At 51.3% G+C, this 23,705-nt stretch overlaps 1 protein-coding gene and 2 long non-coding RNA genes across 7 annotated transcripts in view; 1 reads left to right on the forward strand and 2 right to left on the reverse strand.

Moving 5' to 3' along the window:
- Cdk18 (cyclin-dependent kinase 18) overlaps window positions 1-5,095 on the reverse strand; it is a 26,152-nt gene extending 21,057 nt beyond the window's left edge. For 2 of the 5 annotated variants that reach the window (XR_003953745.1, XR_387152.4), the window contains exon 1: window positions 4,807-5,095. The gene's annotated coding sequence lies outside the window, so the exon portion shown is untranslated. The remainder of the gene's footprint in view (window positions 1-4,806) is intronic. The other 3 variants (XR_001783189.2, NM_008795.2, XM_011247940.3) reach the window with 3 other exon arrangements.
- Window positions 5,096-10,151: 5,056 nt separating this feature from the next.
- On the reverse strand, window positions 10,152-10,623 carry Gm30153. Its single transcript, XR_387379.2, has 2 exons — window positions 10,558-10,623; window positions 10,152-10,283 (listed from the first exon to the last, which is right to left on the reverse strand). It is a non-coding gene; the product is annotated as a predicted gene, 30153 (long non-coding RNA).
- Window positions 10,624-15,991: 5,368 nt separating this feature from the next.
- On the forward strand, window positions 15,992-19,539 carry Gm30242. The gene is made up of 3 exons (XR_387381.4): window positions 15,992-16,350; window positions 18,519-18,722; window positions 19,095-19,539. It is a non-coding gene; the product is annotated as a predicted gene, 30242 (long non-coding RNA).
- The last annotated feature ends 4,166 nt before the right edge of the window (window positions 19,540-23,705 follow it).

Here is a 23,705-nt window from a genome sequence, read left to right on the forward strand (position 1 = left end):
CCAGTACTACATAAACTGTAAATGGTAACATATGCCAAGAGAAGAGAGGAATAGAATTTCAAGGTTACCCTCGGCTATATAGTGACTTCCAGGCCAGCATGGGAATACATAAGACCCTGACTCAAAAAATAAAAATTAAAACCATTCCTAGTTCATAGACCATTCAAAAGCAGGTGAGATTCGGAAGGGGCCGTAACTCACAGTCCCTGCCTTGACTATCTGATATTTATGTAGCATGGAATCCTGTGCCCATTTCTTTGGTAGTATTTTTCTCCTCCAACATGACTCGAGGATGAGGCCTCCTTGATTTGCTTTGCCCCTCTGAGCCATGGCAAGGACTGGGTATCCAGACCTCAGTGGGGAGAAGTGTCTGGGCGGTGAAGTTTAGAGGGTTGCAAGGATAAGACCCTCCTGGGACCTCACCACACAGCTCACCGGCAAAGGATGGCGGCCTCCAAGAGATTGGTGGGGTTTAGAAATCCCTGCTCTTGCTTCTATTTCTCGAGGCAAGAAGACTGGACTAAGAAAGAAAGTCATCTGCCAAGACTCTTCAGAGTGACAGGCAGAACTGAGACCTGAAGTGAGCTTCTGGTGAACAGTTCCGTGTCAGGGCCACTGGGTCCCACATGAAGCCCCTCAGGCTGCCTTGCCTGGAGATGAGGCCTCATGAGAGAGAGAATCAGCTCAGAATCCAGGCATCCGCATAGCAGTTGGATCAAAGAGCGAGGCTCTGTGACCTCCTGGCAGGCCACACCTAGCCCGGAGACCCTGCTCTCCAGTACCAGTCACACCCCCGCTTCCAGGCAGCGAGTCCCACCAGCACTCGTAAGGGATGGCTATGTTGCCGAGGTCTACTCATCCTGCAAGAGTTTGCTTTGCTGGGTGGCTGGGACCAGAGGAAAGAAGGCTTGGCTGCGGAAGGGGCTCCCCAGACTGGAGAGGGAGTGGGCGTAAAGTGAATGGGCAGAAATCACGCTGGAGCTTTCTCAGAATTTCCTGAGATGATAAGGCAGAGTGAGGCAGGGGATGCCGTAAGAGAATTCTCCTCCTACCCTGGGATGGAGCCCTTCTGTCTCTCCCTACTACAGAGATCCTGCCGTCAGAAAAGACTCCATGCACCATCGGCCCTCCATGATGACATCAGGTAAGGCAAGAAGCTAAGGCCTATGGGAGACATGACCTCACTGCAATCCTCAAAACCACATGAACCATTTTAAATTTGGGAAGTTGGAGCTTGCGGGGGAGCAAATTGCTGACCCAAAGGCAACCAGCTATTGAGTGGCAGGGGCAGGGTTATACTCACTGAGCCTCGGCCCCCACCAGCGGCTGGCAGGAGACATGCGCTTGTAAATAGTGAACAAGAAAAGTCAACCAGCCATTTGGGGCCATTCTTCCCACTTTGCCTGTTCCCAAGGAACACATCAGCTAATGGGGGTAGGGGTGGGGGTGGGGAGAGGACGAGTTCAAATCCCCAGCATCTATGGAAAGGTCAGTGCAGCCCTGTAACCCCATTAATAGGCAGCAGAAACAGGGGAGCCCAAGGACAGGTGGCTGGCCAGTTAGCCTGACCAAAAGGATGAGCTCCAAGCTCAGCAAGAGCCTGTCTCAAGGAAAGATTAAAACACAAAACAAAACAAAACAAAACAAAACAAAACAAAACAAAACAGCCATAAGCATAATTAAGAAGATATCTGACAATACCAACCTCTGGCCTAAACACACATAATTAAAAATAAATAAATAAATAAATAAATAAATAAATAAATAAGAGTCAGCCCAGCATGATGGCACTTGCCTTTAGTCTCCTAGCATTTGGGAGGTAGAGAGCAAGTGGATCTCTGTAAGTTCAAAACCAGCCTGGCCTGCATTCTGAGGACAACCAGGACAACGAGGAGAGACCCTGAGTCAAAAGGAGGGCATGGCATATCCAGGGTGTACATACCCAGAAAGTTTGGGCCAGTGTCTTCCCTGGAAGTGTGTCCTGACTTACCAGGGTCCTGCTTGCTACCAGGCAGCTCTGGGACCCTTTTCAATCCAAAGCCAAACCTCAGACCCTGCCTCCCGATCCCACCCCCTCAGCTGACAGGGCCTTCGGAACATTCTGCACACGGCTCCAGCAGACTGACCAGGCTGAAATGCACCCGGATCCTCTGTCCTTCCCCCTGATACTCTGCCACAGGCCTGCTGGGTCTGGCCTCCAGCCCTATAGTGATATACAGCCTCTGGGTCTAGGTCTGTGTGTGTGTGTGTGTGTGTGTGTGTGTACGTGAGCACACTCAGGTATAGGAGCCAGTGCTAACCTTGGTGTGTTCCTACCCTCTGAGATGGGAAAGTGCCAGCTCAGCAGTGAATGCCTAGAGAGCGAAGGTGAAGGGTCCAGGGAAGAGGAGAGAAAGGGTTACTGGGGGACACACAGCCCAGGGAAAGAAATGTGACTTATTCCCAAAGGAGTGGAGCTAAGCAGGTAGACCTGGAACTCAGCCAGTCAGTCCCTTGTGGACAGCAGAGCAGAACAAGGACTGCAAATAATTAAGTCCCAGGAAAGGGTCCTCTTACCCCAGGCGCAGGGTCCTGCCAAAGTCCTGCAGCCTACCTGACCCACCAGTACCCAGAAGGCTTAGTACCTGGCACAGACTGCTGGCCTTTCCTGACATGTTTCCATTCAGCCCACCCACCCACCCATTTCTTATAGAGAACTCTCCTCTCCAACCAAAAGGGGGGAAACTTCTAGCCAAGGCCTTGGCTTGCCGGGGTTTCATGGTCTTCCGCCCCAGAGTCAGCCACGGGGTATGACTAGGACATCGCCTTTCCCAGGCCTCACCACCACATGATCACCTCGGCTTCCATGTGTTATACAATAACAGCCCTCCCTACCAGGAGCCCCTCTCCAAACAGAACACTGAGCAAGTTCGAGAGTTTGCTGGGAGCCACAAAATCAATAGGAGGATTCTAGAAATGGCTTAGATTTGACCATCCTTTCTCATCTTCAGGTCCCAAACTCAGAGAAGGAAAGATGGAATCAGGAGAGGAGGAGGAAGAAGACGAGGAGGAGGAGGAGGAGGAGGAGGAGGAGGAAGAGGAGGAGGAGGAGGAGGGAGAGGAGGAAGAGAAGGGAGAGGAGGAGAAAGAGGAAGAGGAAGAGGAGGAGGGGCAGAAGAGAAGGCTAGAGTGAGGTAGGAGTCAGAAGACCCAAGCCAGGCTTTTTCCCTATGAAGAGCGGCCTCTTCCCCTGGGAGCAGGATCAATTAACTGACAGAGAACACAGGGTTTGGAGAGAAACACAATCCCATTCCCTCTGGATCTCAGGGCAGCTATCCCCTCCCCGAACAATCCCAGACTAGGAATCCACTTGTTTCTCAGATTATTGTCCCTCTGGTAAAGCCTGGGTCTGCCTGGGGAGCCTGATTACTTAGAGAACTACCCCTGTCCTCCCTGGGAATTCCAGCCCAGGAAGAGCAGGAGTTGGGACCGGGCTTGGGGTCAGATAGATGTAGACCGGATTGAACCCGTTACATCACTCTCACCCACCCCTCCCCCAGTCTGTTCCTTGGCTAGTGCATTAGTGATCATAACACTCATGAACTATCATAACATTATTATGACACCTTGCTTGGCACATTGCAGAGATTGGAGACAGGAGCTGGGGCAGAGGGAGCCTCCGATGCAGCCCAAGTCCACAGGCATAGCTGCCTGTTGGCCACACCCCAGAAGCTATCCCAGGCCCAAGGCATGACAAAGACATGCGTTCTTGAGACACAAGGATTTGGATCCCCACCTACCCCGCCTCACTGTGGGCTATGTGCCTCCATTGAATCTCACATCTGATAGGGTGGGGGCTTTGCGACCCACGGGGCCCAGGCCACACAACACAGCTGGGTAGGCTGGGGAAGATTGCTCAAGGCCGAGCTGGGATGACAAAGAGGGGCAGATGGCAGCAGCCAGAACTCAGAAGGTTCTGAGGACTGCCCCTATCCCACAATTCTACCCCTGCTCCTGGGAAAGCTTAAGAGAAATATATGAGGCCGCTGGAGCCTAGAGGGGTGCTGACCCCTCAGTACAGGGAAAACAACCCCAAGGCCATCAGGGGCCTGTCCCCCAACCGCGTGGAACAGAGCCTCTGACCCACCCCATTTTCAGAGTCCTGTTTGTGACCTCCAAACAGAGCAGTCAAGCCATGCGTTTGAAGAGCGAGCCACCCACCCTCCTTTCCCACACGCTATCAACCGCTGTCCACAGGAGGGGAGGATCATTGCTTCTCTGGACTTAGCCCAAGAGAAGAGACACGTTCCCTAGCGACTCTCCTCACCACGCAGCCAGCGCTCGGGGCTTCACCTGTCCTCAGTTTTCCCCAGGTCTCTGGCCTACCACCCATGGCCTGTGGGGCTGGAAAGTTCACGAAAGCCCAGAAAGCTCTTCGAGGTGGCAATCTGGCCCTACACTCTCCTGAATCCCTTCGTTATCGGGACTCCTGACCCTTGTCCTTCCCATAAGGAAAGCACTTAGCGTCTGGCTTGTGCCTGGGAGGGGAACTTTTGCGTTTGTAGGGTTCCGACGGAGGTCAGGGCCAAAGGGAGTCCGGGATCCAGAGTCCCCGCGGGGCACGCGTTCTGCCTCAGCACCTGGAACTTGGGAGTGGCTTTCCCAGGGCATCCTTCACCCCACACACACACCAAAAAAATAAATAAATAATAAAAAAATAAAACGCAAGCGCGCCTGCCGAGCGCCCATCGCCTATGGCAGCTGGGGAATTCTGCCCAAATCTCCAGCGCAAAGGCAGTCGGCCCCTTTAAGGACCGCCCGGCTTACCTTTGCTCAGCTTGCCCGGCGCGGTGCCCCTCTCTGGCCGCCGCGGCGGACTCTGCGCGTGTCCCGGTCGTGGCGAGCCGGCTCCCGCCCTCCGCGGCCGCGCTGCCAGGCTTAGGTGCCCTGCCCCGCGCCCCGCCGGGGTCCCTACTCGGGACCCTGGCTCTTCCTGGCCCTGGAAAGGTGAGCGGTTTTCCCCCCAAAGAAGCTGTAACCTGAGCTGCGGGAGAAGGGAGAAGGGAGGGGTGCAGGAAGGTGGGTAAGAGGAGGAGGAAGGCAAAAGCCGGGCCCCAGCCAGAGTTTTTCACGTGTACAAGTTGACTCCGCCTTTGTCCGGACCGGCCCTGCCCACAGTCACTGCCAATCCCTTGCTCTCCCTCTGTCCCAGGGCCACCCCTTTCTCCCACTCTGGGAACTAAGGCCTGTGCTTCTTCCTGTTCCCCTCATAAGCTGGCCCTAAACTAAGTACAGGGTGAGGCCCTTTAGCCTGGACCACACCGGACAGGTCTCTGTCTCTACCCAACCTGCTGAGTGCCAATTTCGGGGGGTGGGGGGAGGGTAGTGGGGGCAGCGCCTAGCACCTAAGAGCTAATGTGCGATCTCAGGGCACAGGGCCTCGCCTATTCTCCTCTCTTTTATGGAGTGTGAAATTGTCACTTACCTGATAATATCTCCCTGATCCCTTCCCCCATCTCTGCCTCTCCATGGCCTGGAGGAAGAGTTCCTTCCCACATAGCATCCCTCTTCCACTATGAAGAGGAACAACTCTGTCCTTTTTGGCCAAGTGAATCAACTAAGAAGCTTTGCAGATAGGCAATGCTAAGTCAGGTCTCGGTTTACACAAGGGGAAACTAAGTCTCAGAAAGGAGACTGAAGAAGCCCAAAGTCCTACAAGGCTTAGAACCCAGGTCAAACATCATTCTCCCACACTGTCTAACGTCAGGGGTCAAAAACCACCACCAGGGGCGCTGGAGAGATGGTTAAGCAGTCCTGAGCAGTTACTGCTCTTGCAGAGGACCCCGGTTCCGTTTCCAGCACCCGCATGACTGCTCACAACTGTCTATAGCTCCAGTTCTAGGGAATCTGACACCTTCTGATCCATGGTGCCAAGAACATATGTGTTAGATACACACAGCTGTGGGCGAAATTCGCGCGTGCACACAAGCTAAATATAAATAAACCTTTTGTTTGTTTAAAGCACGCCACAAAAACGCTGGGGTGGGCTGAGGGTCAGCCTTCTTATGCTGGGGCCTTTTTATCCTTGCTTCCGGTGCTCTGCCGGGACTACATCAAAGAGGTCCTTGCCCTCTGTTCTTTTAGCAGATATGGCACATAGCTTCTGCAATCTGGGTGCCCTTGAGAAGGCTGCTTTGAGGAGAATGTGGTGTTGGAAAGAGGACAGTTTTCTTCTAAAAGACAGAGTCCTGAGGTCACAGCCACATGAGAGTGACTTATGGGTGGCTGACATCCCACAAGGGCCTACCAGCTCTTTGCTACCTTCCCTACCAGGGCATGGAGATTTTTCTGGGAATGAGTGTTTTATGCAGCTGTGGCTGCTACAAGCTGAAGGGCTGCAAAGAGTGCCTACAGCCAAGCCTCTGGATTTGGGACAGAGGATACCTGTCCTGTTCCATGAGTAACTAGGAAAACCTAGGCTTAGGCGTGGTGGGGAGGGCCTGCACTCAGGAGGAAGAGGCAGGAGGATCACTATAAGTTCAAGATCAGCCTGGTTTCCCCAATGAATTCTAGGCCAGCCACGGAGTGAGACATGCTCTCTAGAAGAGGAGGAGGAAAAGAAAGGGGGAGGGGGAGGAGAAGGAGGGAGGAGGAGGAGGAAGACAATGACAAAGACAGGGAGCAGGGAGGCTATGTCAATGCCAGGGAAGGTTGGAGGGCTGGACTATGCCTAAGTATTTAGAGGATTAGAGAAGATGGGGCCAAAGGGTAGAATTTCAGAGAGCCAGGGGGTAAGGTCAAAAGGTCTCAATAAACAGTTTCTGAACATCTTCTGCATGTCAAGCAGTAATCAGGTTTCTGAGCCCAGAGGATAAATAACACCCTGGACCCTCCCCTCCAGGAGTTTGTACGGAAGGGAAGCAAATGAGAAAGACGCTTAAGTCTGCTTTCCATTGCTATAACAAGCACCTGAGGTAACCAGCTTATAAAGAGAATGTGGAGGGGGGAAGAGGGAGGAAGGGGGAGGAGAGCATGCTTTTGGAGGGTCCAGTCTGTGAACAAATGACTGTCGCTTTTGGAACTATGGCAGTGTATGTCATGATTGGGAACAGGTGGAAGATTGAAGTCACTCATCTCGGAGCTTGAGAGTCAAAGAGAAGAGAGGGTGGTCTGGGGCCCCACTACCCTCAGGGGTCCATGCTCAGTGACCATCGGACCCTGACTCCAGGGTTTTGCCCCCTGCAGCCACAGGATGGCAACTGAGCCTTCAGAACACGGTCCCGTTGTGCACTAATACAGTGCAGAGGTCAGTGCTGGGTGACCGCCGGGGACAGTCCCCGTGCTCCGTCTGAGCTGAGGGTCACAGGAAGAGAACAGAGGTGATTCACGGTTCAGCAGGGTGACACGGAGCAGCACGGAGCAGCTCAGGAAAGAGATCTCACCAGGTCACCTTAGGGCACCCTCTCCAGCGGCCGGGGTCAAGGTCAGAAGTCAAGCCTGGTGACGAGTGATACAGTCTTAGACTGTGGCACCCCAGTAGCAGAGAGAGGAGGACCTGATTTGAGGGATGGTTAGAACATTCGTAGAACCGTATGCCTGTGCTACCAGAAAAAAAAAGAGTAAAGAGAGTCCAGGCTGGACAGGGCCCTGGGGCTTTAGTGTGCCTTCATACTCAGCTCTCTTTACTACTGTGTGACCTTGGGCAAGTGACCTAACCTTTCTGAGCCTGATTTTACACCCTATAGGACAAAGACACTAAAGTTAATCTCATGCATCTGTGGTGCAAATCAGAGACAATAAATGCTAAAGACCTAGCCCAGGGCTTGGTTCACAGACTTGACAAGCAGTAAAGATGGTTACCGTCATTGGTCCACCCAACAAGCATTTAAGAAGCCCTCGCTGTATACTACTGTCCTAGGTCCTTCTGCTCAAGCCCTGTTCTCATGCAGTTCACTGTCCACGGAGAGAGAGGTGTGAAGAGGGACCGTCATGTGTCAAGGCGACATTGTCCGGAGCAGAGGGCAGAAGCTTTATTCTGTCCCAGCACAGCTTCTCAAAGGACAGGTAACAGTGGAGACAGTATAAGGCCAGCGACCTGGCCCAAGACTGTCAAATCATCCTGTCTCCAGCGTGTATTTGCCCTCAGAATTCTGAGCTCACCTCCCTTTAAAGGCATTGTCTAAGAGGGGCTCATGGCTGTGATTCCAGCTCCTTGGGAGGCAGAGGCAAAACTGTGGAAAGCTCAAGACATATCTGGTCTAGGGATTGAGTCCAAGCTGGATATCTAAAGGATAAAGAGCTAGAGCTGTAATGTAGTTAGAGAGCTTACCCAGCAGTCACAAAGCCCTAGGTTCAAATCCCAGTACCAATAATAAAAAATGATAAAAATGTAAATTGAGGCATTGTCTTAGCTGTGTGGTGGAACACCTGTTATCCCAACTCTAGGAAAACTGAGGCGAGAGGATAGTGAGCTGGGGGCTAACATGGGCTACTTAGAGCTTGTTTCAAAAACAAACAAACAGACAAACAAACATAAAGGCACCAATGGCTTCAGATGGTGGAGCCCAGTCACACAGGGCCTTGGCATTCCCTGACATGTAAGTGGGGAGAAGGGCTAACTAGGTAAGAGTGAGTGTCTGATGTTGGCAGGACTCCAGCTGGGTCACGAGTATGCAGTGGGCACTTCACGCCCATCCGGGCATAGGAAGTGACATGTGGAGCTTGAACCATCATTTCCTGCTGTCTGTCTGCATCCTTCCAAGACTTCCTTTAAAGCTCTCGTGTCCCCCACTCAACCACACCTATCTTCTTGCACATATCTCTTCAGACAGCTCAGTTGTTGGCAGTACTAAACGGTGCCTCCTGCTACTGTGGGACATCTATTCTGCTGCCCTCTGATCAAGACCTCGGGCTGTGAAGCCCCACAGTCTGTGTCACCTTGGTCTGTCCTAGCTCTGGCTTATTTTCTATCTATGGTAACGATCCACCCCCCACGAGGCTGCCGTGAGTTCCGAGATGTAAATATGCCCCCCATCCATACTTCTCCCCTTCTTGCAGACTGTCGACCCCTGTCCTAAGAGCCCCACTCCTCGGGTCCTTCCTTCAGCATCCCCTTCCCTCCTCTTGGGGAGAACTTGAGGACTCGTGGGAGGCCAGGGTGGCCCTTGCAGTGCTGCGATTCTGGCAGACCTGAGCATCACAGGGTCCGAGTGAGGAGCAGGGCAACCCCTCCCTCTTTGTCAGTGCTCTGCAGATTGGATGGCATCCTTAGGTGCCTGAGGGATATATGGGGAATCTGGAAACCGCTCTGCCTCCCAGACTGTGTGGGCAGCACATTTGAATAATTTCTGTAAACCCAAAGTTCAAGCATGTTCCACTTCTTTCCCCAGAAGGCTCACAGCATCCAACAGGGAGAGCTTGGCCAGCTGTAAAGCTCTTCTGGCACACACACATACACACACACACACACATACACACACACACACACACACACACACACACACATGCACACACACGCTCACATACACACATGCTCACACTCACACACACTTGCACTCACATATACATATGCTCACACTCACACATGCTCACACACACACACACACACACACACACACACACACACACACAACTCTAGACTTCAGTGGAATGATAACTGTGTCCCCAGAAGGCTTTAAGTCAGGGTAGACACACCTGCCTTGTTGACCCTGGCAATCATCAAATTAGAACCCCACCCCTGCATTCAGCAGTAGTCCCAACACTTACCACACACAAGAGTATGCTCTCTCTCCCTCTCCCTCTCCACATTGATGCATTGCCATGGCAACAAAGCCATCCCACAGAGCCTGAGTAAATGGGAAGGTGTCCCTTAGCAACAAGACTGGAGCAGTGTTTGGTGAGGATGCTGGTGAGGCCGGCAGGGCAGGCAGGGCACTGAGAGGCTCTCCCGGCAAGATTGGGTAGGACAGTTCTTGAAGGTGGGGCTGGGGCTTGCTCACCCCTGGAATGGGGTCAAAGACTCATCCCTGTATTACTGTGGGTGCTCAGAGCAACCAATCACTTTCCAGCAATGAGGATGGTAGCAATAGGTTATCTTAGAAAACCTTAAGAAATCTGAAACTTGGATAAAAGAGTTCATTGATTGCTAGAAAGATCAAAGACGAACCCTAAAACTCATTGTGTAAGTTCATTGTAGAGCTGGCCTCAAGTCCAGTGGAAAACATCTGCTCAGTGGTTTACTCTGAAGAATCCAGGTATTGTTTCCAGATGTGGTCAGGTGGACTGTGGGGGGCCAGGAGAAGGACCTGGTGAGAACATAGGGACGTGTTCAGGGGAGTATTGGATGGGCCAGGGGACAGGCAGATGGAGGTGACACACTGCCCCAGAGATGCCAAAACCTATTAGCTGTACTTGGAAACTGTCCCCAGCATGCACCTGTCACAGTTCTTGCCTCAGTGGGCCACCAGAGACCATAACCGAAACCAGAGCTCTGACAGAAGGCTCCCCTCCTCCTCCAGTAATTCCCAGCAGAGGCTTTGGAGTCACCAAGCACATCCCTGGAATTTGATGGCCGCTTACCAATATCAAACCCACATATACACAGCTTTCTCTCTTCATTTTCAGTCTGTGGGACTTGTCTGGCTCAAGCAGGGGTTTTGTCATAGAGGCATGACACATCAGGTCCTTTGTGACCTGGTTCTGCCTTCCTCACCAACTCATATTGACTTTTCCCCCTTATGGTACACGTCTGTCACTTGTATTGTATACAGGTCTATGACTCATTCTTAAACTTCCCACACATTCCTCACCCACTAGAGAGGCTTTCTCCTTCACCTCTAGCCTAGTAAACTCCTATTCATACTTCAAAACCCTTGCCAAGTTACTGTCTCCCTGACATACATGGTTCTTGATGCTGTGTAGACAGGCTTGGTCAGTCCTCAGCCTGAAACACTCGTCTTCTACATAGGGTTCTCGTATATCTTCCAAGCACTATGTCTCCGTGTCTGCTCTTTTATTCACTTGTGAGTTTCTTTCTTTTTTTTTTAAAGGTATATTTATTTATTTTATGCATATGAATACACACTGTAGCTGTCTTCAGACACACCAGAAGAGGGCATCAGATCCCATTACAGATGGTTGTGAGCCACCATGTGGTTGCTGGGAATTGAACTCAGGACCTTTGGAAGAGCAGTCAGCGCTCTTCACCGCTCAGCTATCTCTCCAGCCGCCACACTTGTGAGTTTCTAAGACTCACTAGAGACTATGTCTTGGGCCATCACATCCCTGAGGTCCAACACAGAACACACCAGGATTCTCCAGGGTCTGGAGAACCAAGATGGTGGAACTGAAGATCAGAAGCTAACCAGAGGAGAGAGGAGGAAGTGGGAAGATAGAACAGGAGCCAAGAGGAGAAAGAAGGCAGTGAGGGAAAAGGAGTCAGGAGGAGCTGGAGGTCCAGACTGTTAATGACCACAAGGTAGCATTGAACTTGCCAACTTGGAAGCTTTGGGTGGGTGACCCGCTCGCTGTCTCGGTTTGCTCAGCACTTGCCCAACCCTGGAGTGAGATGGGCTTAGTCACCTGACTGGTGGCCTCTTCCAGGGCAGATGTGGAGTAAGGAGCATAAGTGTAAGTCTGAGAGGTGAACGGAGGGTTGCAGAGGAAGTCTGCCAGTGCTGTGGATGCTAAGTTGCTTGTAGCCGGAGGAGGAGGGGCTTGACAGTGTGCCAGCCTCCCAGGCCATCTCCTGCCTTCTACCCTGCAGAGAAAAGCAAACAAAGCAGGAACATCCTGTTCACACTCAATGGCTTCCTCCTTAATGCCAGGCCCCAAGCCTGCTACCTGGGTCACTTGCCTAGTCCTGCCACCACTTCTGTCCCTACAGGACTAGTGTGGCCCTGTGTCTTCTGACACACTGGGCTGGCATCTGTGGGCTTTATTCAGTTGGCACGATGATTCCTGCTTGAATTAAGGCAGTTCTTCTCTGTAGAAGTGTTGTCTAGAATCTTGCTTGGGGGCTGGAGTGTGGCTCAATAGTAGAGCAATTACCTGGCATACGAAAGGCTTTGAGTTCCATCCATCTTCAACACTATGCAAGCACACGTACATCGAATTGTGTGGATGACCAAGCATGAAGGCAAGAAAGGGCCTACCTGCTTCTCTCTCCACCTCCCCTTTCCTTCCCGTCGTAGACACTACAGGCTGCTTATTCGATGGTCAAGATGGCATACCTGAAGAACTTCTCCTGGGGATCCAGACACCTCAACCCTAAGGGTGAGGAGTGTTACATCCCTGAACTGTAGGAGGGTTCCAGATATGACTTCAGCAAACATAGTGTACAAATTCATCCTGTAGACTTAGAAGAGGGAGGGACATATGAAATACAGGGACAAGGGCCGGGCGTGGTGGTGCACGCCTTTAATCCCAGCACTCGGGAGGCAGAGGCAGGCGGATTTCTGAATTCGAGGCCAGCCTGGTCTACAAAGTGAGGTCCAGGACAGCCAGGGCTACACAGAGAAACCCTGTCTCGAAAAACAAAACAAAACAAAAACAAAAACAAAAAAAAAAACAAAAAACAAAAACAAAACAAAAAAAAAAAAAAGAAATACAGGGACAAGAGACTTGTTTACCTAAAGGGAGCTGCATATTTGCATGCCCAAGCAGTCATCTTGCTGGGTGCTAGTCTATCCCTGTGAAAAATTACTACTTTATTCTCAGTCTCTCAGTGTGTAGGATGGGGTCGATTTGTTCTTACGGGGTCACCTGATGGTGGATGGCATATGAAGAATATATAAGTCACTGTCTTCTGGGTCAAACTGAGATCAGCTGTATCTATTTTTGAGAGTCCATCATGTTCAAGGCCTGTAGACCACCGACATTCCCTTCTGTCTTAGTTAGGGTTTATTGCTGGAAAGAGACACCATGACCATGGCAACTCTTAAAAAGAAAAACATTTAATTGCGTCCGGCTTACAGTCTCAGAGGTTTAGTCCATTATCATCATGGCAGGAAGCCTGGCAGCATGCAGACATTGTGCTGGAGAAGGAGCTGAGAGTTCTACTTGAACCTTAGGCAGCAGAAGTGAGCTGCCTGAGACCTTAAAGCCTGCCCCCATGGTGACACATTTCCTCCAACAGGCCACACCTACTCCAACAAGGCCATACCTTCTAATAGTGCCACTCATATGAGCCAAGCATTCACACATGAGTCTCTGGGGGCCATTCCTATTCAAACCACATCTCCTAAAAGGATAAGACCAGTAGTCATTGGGCCAACCACTCCTCCCAGCCAACCATATGTAAATTATGTGCAGTCTTGGGGTCTCAGGTAGGAACAAGAGCGCACAGATTGGGAAAGACTAGAGGAGAGGTGGCCATCTGTGCAGTTATGGGGAAACCATCATCCATGCTGGAGCCAGACCTTCATGTCCAGTTGCTTTGGGTCATCCGTGACCCTGTCAGGAGCTGTCATCTGTGTCCTACAATGAAACCCAATCAACTCATTGGATGAAATGTGGTAGAACTGAGCTTTGGTTTGTCATCAAGACCTTGGGAGGAGGGAGCAGGTGTTGTTCGAATCTCCCCCCCAGGGAAGGAATTTTAGTGACAGGCTAACCAAGATGAATCACTCACTAACTGTTGTCAGGTTTCAGAGAGAAAGTTTCTGTGAGGGTCTCAGAAGGTTGTCAGAGCTTCCTGCCTGCTGTCAGTGACAGACACTCTTGCTGACGGTGGCAGCTTTGAGGCAGGTGCCTATGAAGACTTGGCCTGAGGTGCAGTTGGGGACCTTGACTTTCTTTTCTGCATCGTCTGTCACCAAGCAGCTCAGGACAGTGCCTTACACAGCCACTTTGAACTAGAGGCCACTGGAACTTACCCACCATACCACTGAGATGCTTGCCATGTTGCAACACGTTAGACAGAGACCAGAACTCAGCCCCCCACCCCCACCCCACAACCCTTAGTTGAGTCAGAAAAAGTCAGAGGCGTTTGCCCTGATCAAGTTAAAGGCACTCGCCGCCTCTGCAATCAGGCCCCTAAATTACAGAGCCCACCTGCCAGCTGCCTGGTACCGTCTCATTAGCTGGGTGCGGGGAGAAGGTGTCATATGCCTTATGGGAGCACCTGATAACCAAGTTCTTGCTCCATAATTAAACCCAAAACCCCAACCTCACCCCCACCTACCCCTTCTTAGGGAAAACAGCAAAGTTGAGGCCTTTCCCCTGCCCTGCTCCAGGGAAGGAAAACTAAAGGTGTGAATTATAAGTCTCCAGCCTGGGCCTCTTGTGACTGTGGGATGGAGGGAGACTTAGAGAGGTGCAGTAGAAGGACAGGAGGGAGCCCCAAGTCTTGACACATGGATACCCGGAATCCAGCAAAGCCTGAAGGACAGACTAGCCTCTAGGGGGTTCTGAGGATGGACGTTAGGAAGGGAGGTCCTAGGGAGAGGGATCAGAGGCTGTAGGTTGTGAGATGGCTCAGCAGGTAAAAGGCTTTTCATGTAACTCCATGTCCCCCGAATTGCATCACATAGAAAGGGAGAATCAAGTCAACTCCTGAAAGGTGTCCTCTGACTTTCGAATGTGTGTTATTGTATGGCAGGCACCTTTGTTGTACACATAGCACACCACACACACACACACACACACACACACACACACACACACACACACACATGCGTACTACATAAAAGTAAATTTTAAAGGAAAAGAGGGTGGCGGGTGGGGGAAATCCTGGGACCTAGGACAGGATCACCTACACATAGCCTCCCCCATACCGTCCCCCACTCTCCACTCCACTGAAGGATGGATGGATGCAGGGTGACTGACAGAGTCATCTGTGATACTCCCAGAGCCTTAAAGCCAGAGCTGTGTGAGGTGTTTCTGGCTGACAGGTACACAGAGCACCCTGGCCAGGAGCAAAAGTGTGGTAAGAGAAATAGATTTGCAAGCCTGTGGGAATGCAGGTGACTGTCCCTCGCTAAAGAGGCTCCCCTGAGACAGAATGGGGAACTGGTGTTAGCATTGCTGAATGAGGAAAATCAACCGCAGAGGGGAGGTTAAGTGGACCACAGCTAGCCCATAATTCCTTGCCCTCCCCATATGATGCATAGCCTCTCTTCTGCAACTCTTGTGGGCAAACCTTGAAAAGATGGCTCTGGTGAAAAGGTACCAAGTGGGTTGCTTGCCATGGATACTCCCCTGGCTCCAGCCAGCCATGACTACCAGCCAGGAAATAGAGGAATGGACAACCCAAGCCTCTAGCTCCGATGCGGATTCTGCTGCCTAGAGAAAGGATGGGGCTGGAGGAGAGGAGAAAGGTCAGTGGCCCCGGCCTGTGGAGAGACACCTCTTCCCCATCCTTGCCCCACAGTTCTCTGGTCTGAGCCTGCAGGGTGCCAAGCGCCATGCCCCTGCTCTGGATTTGGAGAGAGCTATAAAAAAAACCAAAACTATCCAGCTGAAGGGAGAAGGTGAATTTACTGGGATAGAAACGATCAGGGCTTCTGGACCTCTGCAGCAGAGATAAAAGATGTGGCTTTGGTTGGTATATAATTGTGTGGCATTTTATATTAAAGCCAAGCCCTTGATTGTGCTCAGTACCCAGCCAGAGCCCAGGAACCTGCCTCTCTCTGCTATCACAGCCAGGAAGTGCCCAGAGCCCTCTCTAGCCCTACCACTCCCCAGGGTGATTGGCTTTGATTGGCACCATGCCAGTGCTGACTTTGTCCCCCACCCCCAATCTGTGGCTGGAGAGAAGAAGATAGCCTATGGCCATGAGTCATGCCTCTGAGGATTAGCACAACCCAGAGAAATGCCTGGGCAGAATGTGCCCCCTTGCTCAAAGTCCCAACTCACGGACATAGCTGAGCTAGGCCAGACTGGACCTAGGGCTAGGGAGGAAGCTACTCTCTGAGGCCCAGCACTAGACCTGCTGATAGCAGGGAGTCCAGTGAACCCAGCCCTGGGGAGATTGTAGCCTTGGAGTCATTGCTGGTTTCCCTAAGTTCCTTTCAGGCCAGTTTCCTGTTTTCTCTAACTCCTGGGAGCCCCTGGGACCCCAGCACAGCCAGGGGTGGCTTGACATAGAAGAGGGAGGGGCACACAAAGGTCAGCATCTGGGGTCACAGTGGATGGGCCCAGGATACTAAAGAGTAAGGAAGAGGAAGGAGTTTAGCTTTATATTCGGCTTCGTCTGGAATGAGTCCTGTGACCTGAGTGCAGTAAGCCACTCGTGTCTCCCAGGAACACAACCCGACTACATGGTGTGACAGATACCAGACCTACTCACTGGAACTCACCTGACCGATCAGCGTGGTTCAGGGACCTTATACCTGAATGATCAGGCATGCCTGAATGTGCGGTCACTGACAGGTGAGTGCCCAGGTGACCAAACGACGGTGGCGTGACCAGGTACAATACCTAAAATACCAGGCTATCCTGAGTTAGACACGTGCCAAATGGCCTGGCAAGAAACCGACCTCTCCAGAGGCCTGCATTCCAAGTGTCCAGCCCAGCCTCACAAGTTGGTGGCATTGGACAGAGGCTCACGTAGCTAGGGGAAGAAAGGGTTTTGTGGCCTGCACTTCCCTGGGGAGCCTGCCCATGGGTCCCCTGGGTGCTGCTATCTCTGAGTACTTCTTCCCACCACTCAGGAGCCCTTACTGACTTTGCTCTTAATTAAACAGCCGGTAAATGAATTTATTCCAATATTTACTCCTGGAGAGACAGAGGGAGCACACGTCATCCAGGTAGCCTGGAGGTGAGTTGGCCAGGCTTCCTCCTCTCCTGGAGTGCCAGGGCAGGCTCAGACGTGAGATAGCTTCCACCTATCCATTTGCCTTCTCTTCCTGGCAGAGCAGGAAGGACCCAGAGGGGATCTTTGTCCCTGAGAAAAACGAAAGCTGAGAAGATGGGAGATTTCAAGGCTCAGCAGAAACACAAACTGCCCTCTTGAGACCAGACCTGGCTCCCCGTGGGAGCCCTCAGAGGAGGCAAGGTGCAAGGCCTTTGTGGTAGAATGGAATAGAGAGCCCTTCATGAGTACCTGAGTCAGCTGCTGCCTGCCTCAGAAGGGAGGTTTGTGGGGACTGTAAGGATCCAGCAATGGCCACTTCCCCCATAGTTATCATTTTTTTTTACTTCCCTGTGGTGTGAGTAGCAGTAACCCTTGAAGTCCAAGGGACACTGGCAGCTGCTCAGGGGAAGCCACCGAGGACCCCTGGCTGGTGCACCTGGGGGAGAGGCAAAGCAGAGAGAACAGATCCTCACTGCTTCAGAGAAAGGCAGGGCGGGGAGCGTGCAGACCCGGAGATGATGGAGGGGAGCAGCCCTTGGAGGCAGTTATTTAGCAGGTCACTTTAACCCAAGGGTTAAACAAATGCTATGACATCATCTTAGAGATAAGAAGACTGGGCTGGCAGAGGTGAGTGACTTGAAATCCAGAGCTGGTGTGCTCTTTGTCTGTGGCTGAGGTCAGGGGAGGCAGCCAGGTTCCACTGCAAGGCAGCCAGGAGCAGGGCAAACTCCAGGATGTGGGGATCTCTGCCACACATCAGGGTGCAGCTCCATTCCCAATGGGACTCTGTGAGTCACAGACCACAGAGCCACTCCAGAGAGAAATGGTGCCTGGCCGTAGGAGGGTCTGGCTTAGATGCTCTCGGGACTCCTGTGGCCTTGGCAGTGGGGTTGATTTCTCCAAAGTCTGCTTTTCATAAAAAAAAAAAAAAAAAAAAAAAAAAAAAAAAAAAAAAAAGTGATCTGACTACTTCTAGGGTTGTGTGGAAGTTCAATGAAATATTGTTTATGAAACGTCTAGCATGGACTGGGGACATGGCTCACAGCTGTGCAGCCACGAGGACCTGAATTCCCAGCACCTACAGTGAAAGTAGTGTAACTGTGCACACACATGCCTCTAACCCTAGTGCGGGGGTGGGGGGTGGGGAGGTTGGGGTGGGGCAGAGACAAGGGAGATTCCCTCAGGCATTCTGGCTAGCTCTGGATTTCAGTGAGAGACACTGTCTCAAAGGAATAAGGTGGTGGTGGTGCACACCTTTAATACCAGCTCTTGGGAGGCAGATGGATTTCTGAGTTCAAGGCCAGCCTGGTCCACAGAGTAAGTTCCAGGACAGCCAGGGCTACACAGAGAAACCCTGTCTCAAAAAACAAACAAACAAACAAACAAACAAACAAACAAACAAACAAACAAAGGAATAAGGTGGAGGTCGATAGAAGACACCAAGCATCTTCCACTGGCCTTGTGTGTGGCTGTCCAGGAACTCACTCTTTAGACCAGGCTGGTCTCAAACTCAGAGATCTGCCAGCCTCTGGCTCCTGAGTGCTGGGACTAACCCCAGCGTCTGACTAAATTCTTCAGACCACTGGACAAAAGTCCCTGCGCTTTCTCTTTCCTGTGTCTCCCCCACAGGACATAGCTCATCCTGGGTCTCACTTTGGGTTCAGTTCCCTGGACCTAGAAGGATTATGGTGTCCAGCTGGAACCAAAGCTCCATCTCTCCCTCTTGTGATGCCCCGAAACACAGGCTCTGCCCTCCTCCAGCATACTTCCGGCTCTTATAAGAAATCAGAGTCAAACAGAAGTGCATCTGCCTTTGGCCATCTGGACTCTGCAGAGTGATGCATCCAAGGAGAGGGACTTCACCCAAAGCTCGAGTCCTGGTACCTGGCCATCAAGAAGGATCTCCCCAAATGCCACCCGCTTGATTAGGGATCAAGCGCCTTTCAGAGTGAGCAGTCTGCGGGTCCCAGGGGACTGTGGCAAGGGCTCCTGGAAGGGCAGACAGAGGAGCTGAAGCATCAGGTCGGGAACCAGTTTGCAGGCCTGCGCACGGGAGGCTAGCCTACCACCGCCTTTCTCGATTTTTACTGCTCCAGGCCTCTGACCTCCTCGGTTGTCGTTTAGTTGTTTTTAGATTTCTGCTCCCAGGGGTTCCTGCAGATGCTAATTTGGCAGTCTGGCCTCCTTATTCTGGAGAAGCCGAACACCCTGACTGCCCCGAGGACCAGGGTGGGGGTGGGGGATGGGATGGTGGTGGGAAGGGCTAGAGTGGGGATGGGGAATGGGACTGGGCCACTTTCCTTTTTAACCAATTTTCTAGGTCTAGGGGACACTGGAACGCCAGCTTTCCCTTTTCCTGGTGCCACCCACTGTGAGGGCTGAGAGAGGAGACAGATGAACAAGTTGCCTCCGGAGAATCTGCAAAGTCAGGCAGAGAGAATCTCAGGACTCCAAGATAGGAAATTCTTGAGCAGGAAGTCACCACTCTCCGAGCTATATCGAGCCTCTCCTCGGGCCAGAGCAAGCTCCGCGTCCTTTTTGCTTGTCTGAATATCTGATGCTGTTGGAAAGCAGCACGTGGGTCAGGAGACCTGGGGGCAGCTTCTAGCTCCAAGGCACAGAATTAGGAAGGAGTAAGATCAAAGAGCATCCCTAAGGGTCTCAAACAGGCTGGTGCTGGGAGGGGGAGGCTGGTGGAGGGGGAGCTGACCCCAGCCAGGCACCGGCCTTATCCCAACCACCCCACCTCACTATCCAAAACTCAAGGCTCCTGGCATGCAACACTGCTGCTTCTGCACTTAGGTGAGTCCCAGGCTTAGATCCTGGGAATGAGGGACCTGAAAGCTCCCATTCAGGAATGATCCTAAAAGATAGTCTTTTTTTTTTTTTTTTTTTTTTTTTTTTTTTTTGAGACAGGGTTTCTCTGTTGTAGCCCTGGCTGTCCTAGAACTCACTCTGTAGACCAGGCTGGCCTCAAACTCAGAAATCCACTTGCCTCTGCCTCCTAAGTGCTGGGATTAAAGGCGTGTGCCACCACTGCCTGGCAAAGATAATCATCTTATGCTGGACCTGGTGGTGCAAGGCAGGAAAGTCACAAGTTCAAGGCCTGCCGAGCTATAAAATGAGTTCCAAGATCAGCTTGGGCAACTGAGACTTTCTCAGCCGGGCGGTGGTGGCACATGTTTTTAATCCCAGCACTTGGGAGGCAGAGGCAGGTGGATTTCTGAGTTCGAGGCCAGCCTGGTCTACAGAGTGAGTTCCAGGACAGCCAGGGCTACACAGAGAAACCCTGTCTCGAAAAACAAAAACCAAAAACCAACAACAACAAAAAAAGTGGAAAAAATTAATTGTTTTAAATGTTTCTAAGCATTCTCCAAGTGTCAGATACTTTCATGTTTACCCACTTCTCAATCCCATGAGCTAATGCCACCAGTGTTGTATTTTATAAAAAGAAAGAAACCAGGGATATGTTTGGTGGAAGTGTGGGAAGGGGGGGGGGGAAGGGGTTCTTCTGCGAGCCCATGCTGAGGCATCCCTTCACCCCGAGGGACCAGCCACGCCACACTATAGTATAGAATAGAGTTTATTCAGGACATAGAGAGGGGAGTTGAGAGAAAGGCAGAGAGAGAGAGAGAGAGAGAGAGAGAGAGAGAGAGAGAGAGAGAGAGAAGAGAGACGAGAAGAGAAGAGAAGAAGAGGAGCAGAGGTCGGTCATGAGCACATGGAGAGAGAGGGGAGTGGGGAAAGAGGGTAAGGAGCGAGAGCAAAGCAAGAGAGAGCAAGAGAGAGGGCTGGAGAGATGGCTCAGCGTTTAAGAGCACTGACTGCTTTTCCCAAGGTCCTGAGTTCAAATCCCAGCAACCACATCATGGCTCACAACCATCTGTAATAGGATCTGATGGCCTTTCTGGTGTGTCTGAAGACAGCTATAGTGTACTTAGACATAATAATAAGTAAATAAATCTTTAAGAAAAAAAAGAGCAAGAGAGAGAGGAGGGGACAAGCAGAGCCCCTTTTATAATGAGTCAGGTAACCGTGGGGGTGGAGCTTAGACTAAATACCAATAATCAGCATTGTCCATATATATATTCAATTGTTCATATATCAGACATATCCATATATTTCATAATTAGTTAATTAATTAGAAATTCTCAGGCTGGCCTATAAACTCAAAATCCTCCTGCTTCTTCAATCTCCCTAGCGTTGGGGTCACCCACATGCTCCACTATGCCTGGCTCTGTCTCTAAGACTGAAACGTGAACACAAGGCTCCATAGCTAGTAGCCCATCCATTTGAGATTTGGACCCAGGGACCTGGATGTGTGTGTGTGTTTGGGGGGGTGGGGGAGGGGAGCCAAGGATTGCGGCTTTGAGATTCTACCTCAGTGTTCTCATCCATATACCAATTGATCCTATCCAGTAAGTTTTTAGTTGAAAAGCACTAGAACAACCACTTCCTTCTGACTTAGTGTCCCCTTTCCTGCCTTGTAGGACACAGTTGCCCGAATAGGAAGTAAACAACAGCATCCCTTCTCAGGCCCGGAGAACGCTGCTCCATGGCCTCTGCTGCCACCTGCTGGTTGTAGAGAGTAAGATCGGTCTTGGGGCATTTTTTTAGAGTTTTCTCTATGTGACGTCATCCTTTCTCCTTAGCTATGGGACCATTTCTGGTGTCATAGGACTATTTGACTCCCAAGCCTCCTTCTCTTCTGAGATCCAGGTTGGTAAATCCCAGTGCAAAAGGCTCTACCCCTTCAGCACCCCATAACTCCCCCCCCACACACACCGTCAAGTAGCATGCTTCTGAGTGTAGACTTGGCCAGGGGGCTGCATATTTATCACACCCAGAGTTCCCCAGAGGGAAATGATACAGACCCTGCTCAGACTGGTGGTGAAGCAGGGTTAAGATCCAAACCAGAGAGGTGATAAAACTGTTGCTTTCTCTAGCATCCTGTGTCGCTCCAGAGACCCCTAAACCAAACAGAGATGGAGGTGAGAGCCCAAGGTTTTCGGAGTAGTTGGGCACAGGCTCTACGGCTGAGGTGTGGCCTGAGGCTCCCAAGAGTGGAAACTAGAAATGAATTAGGTCCCACGAAGAGAAGACAGAGTGGTGGGCAGGACCACGAAGAAACAGAACAACGAAAAGGGACTGAAAAGGAGCAGTCAGACAGGAGCTGAACATGAATGAATTTGGTGGAGACTCCCACATCTTAGAGCAAAGTTTGGGGGTTTCACCCAGCTTCCAGGTTTTTGTTCGCCTGCAAGCTAAGAGCAGTTACACTTTTTCTTTGGGTTCTAAGTGCTCAGCCGCTCCAAAAACCTTGGGCTCTCACTTCCATCTCTGTTTGGTTCAGGGGTCCCTGGAGTGACACAGGATGCAACAGCTTTATCAGATACTTAACAGAACTCACGGCTCTGGACAAAGTTTTTCATTTAAAAAAAAATGCTTGAAAAAGATATAAGAAGCCGGGCATGGTGGTGCACGCCTTTAATCCCAGCACTCAGGAGGCAGAGGCAGGCGGATTTCTGAGTTCAAGGCCAGCCTGGTCTACAAAGTGAGTTCCAGGACAGCCAGGGTTATACAGAGAAACCCTGTCTCGAAAAACCAAAAAAAAAAAAAAAAAGGTATAAGAGATAATTTTTTTTGTAATGACTGAAATAATACGAGGCTCCAATTTCAACGTCAGTTAATAAAGTTTTATTGGCACACAGCCATGCCGTTAGGCTTTGTCCTTGACTAATTCCTGCTACACCGGTGGACAGAGGTGGGTAGTTCCAACACAGGGCTCACAGGTTTAGAGCATTTATTATTTGTCCCCTGACCTCAAAGCTTGCAGTCCTTTACCCTAGAAGAAAAGGGTGGTGGGCCCTGGAAAGAAGGGGGACCTTGAGCTTCTGATGGAGGTGGGGACACAGGAGCAGTGGCCTCTCCAAGAGCCTTCCTAGATTCTGCCACAATAAAAACATTCCCCACTTAAGAACCCGAATCTTCCCAGTCCTGTTTCCCACAGCCTGATCCACCACTACGAAGGCAAGTATATACCTCTAACTCTTAAGATCTCTATCAGCACAGGGAAAGATAATGGCAGACCTTGAAGGTTTGTTGACACTTCTGAAAGATACCAGCAGCTCAGCGGCTTGTGAGGTGAATGTACTTCCAGGCTCGGCCACTAGAGGGCAGGAAGGCCCTGCTGGCTGCTCGGAGGTCTGCAGGATTCCCGACCTGGGAAGAGATGCCCTCCCCTGCTGTTTACAACCGTGCCCTTTGATCAGCTCACAGCCTGCCAAGGACCAGGCTAATGCAGAGCTTCCCACTGCGTCGAGGCAGGTCTCCTTCTTGCCTTTTCTCTGTTTCTGCCTTGCAGAACAGACTGACGGGAACCATGAAGGTAAATGGTCCCTGCACAGGTCTATATCATATAAAGGACGCTTTACTCACACCCCAACACCGGACCGTTTGGCATAAATCTAACTCCATTCTCTCTTCAGAGAATATCCTGCCTCCCTCCCACCAACCCATCCTTGTTGATAGGGCTGTAGGGATCCTGAGGATGACCTGTTGGGCGAGGGAGATCGGCAAGAGGGAGGCAGGCCAGAAGGTGCAGTTCCAGAGGTAGCAGGCACCAGGGCACACAGCTGCCATGAGGAGTAGGCTCTTCTAGACAGCTCGGCATTGTGGTGTAGTGCCTGACTGCTGAGAACACACCGCTGCAAGGCAGCGGGGCTTCCCCACAGGTAGATGCCTGGCATGGCCTGACAGGTAAGGAAAGTAGAGAGAACAGCTCCAGGAACCAGCCACTTTAGCTCAGAGTATACTGAAACACCTCACTGAAACAAGGGCGCCCACTGCGGGGCTGTGATGTTCTGGGCCCTGTGGGCTCTTTGCCATACAGGATGGCGAGCCAGTCAGGAGAGTCTAGGCTATTTGTTCT

This window comes from Mus musculus, chromosome 1 (genome assembly GCF_000001635.26).
Source record: "Mus musculus strain C57BL/6J chromosome 1, GRCm38.p6 C57BL/6J".
NCBI classification, from domain to species: domain Eukaryota; kingdom Metazoa; phylum Chordata; class Mammalia; order Rodentia; family Muridae; genus Mus; species Mus musculus.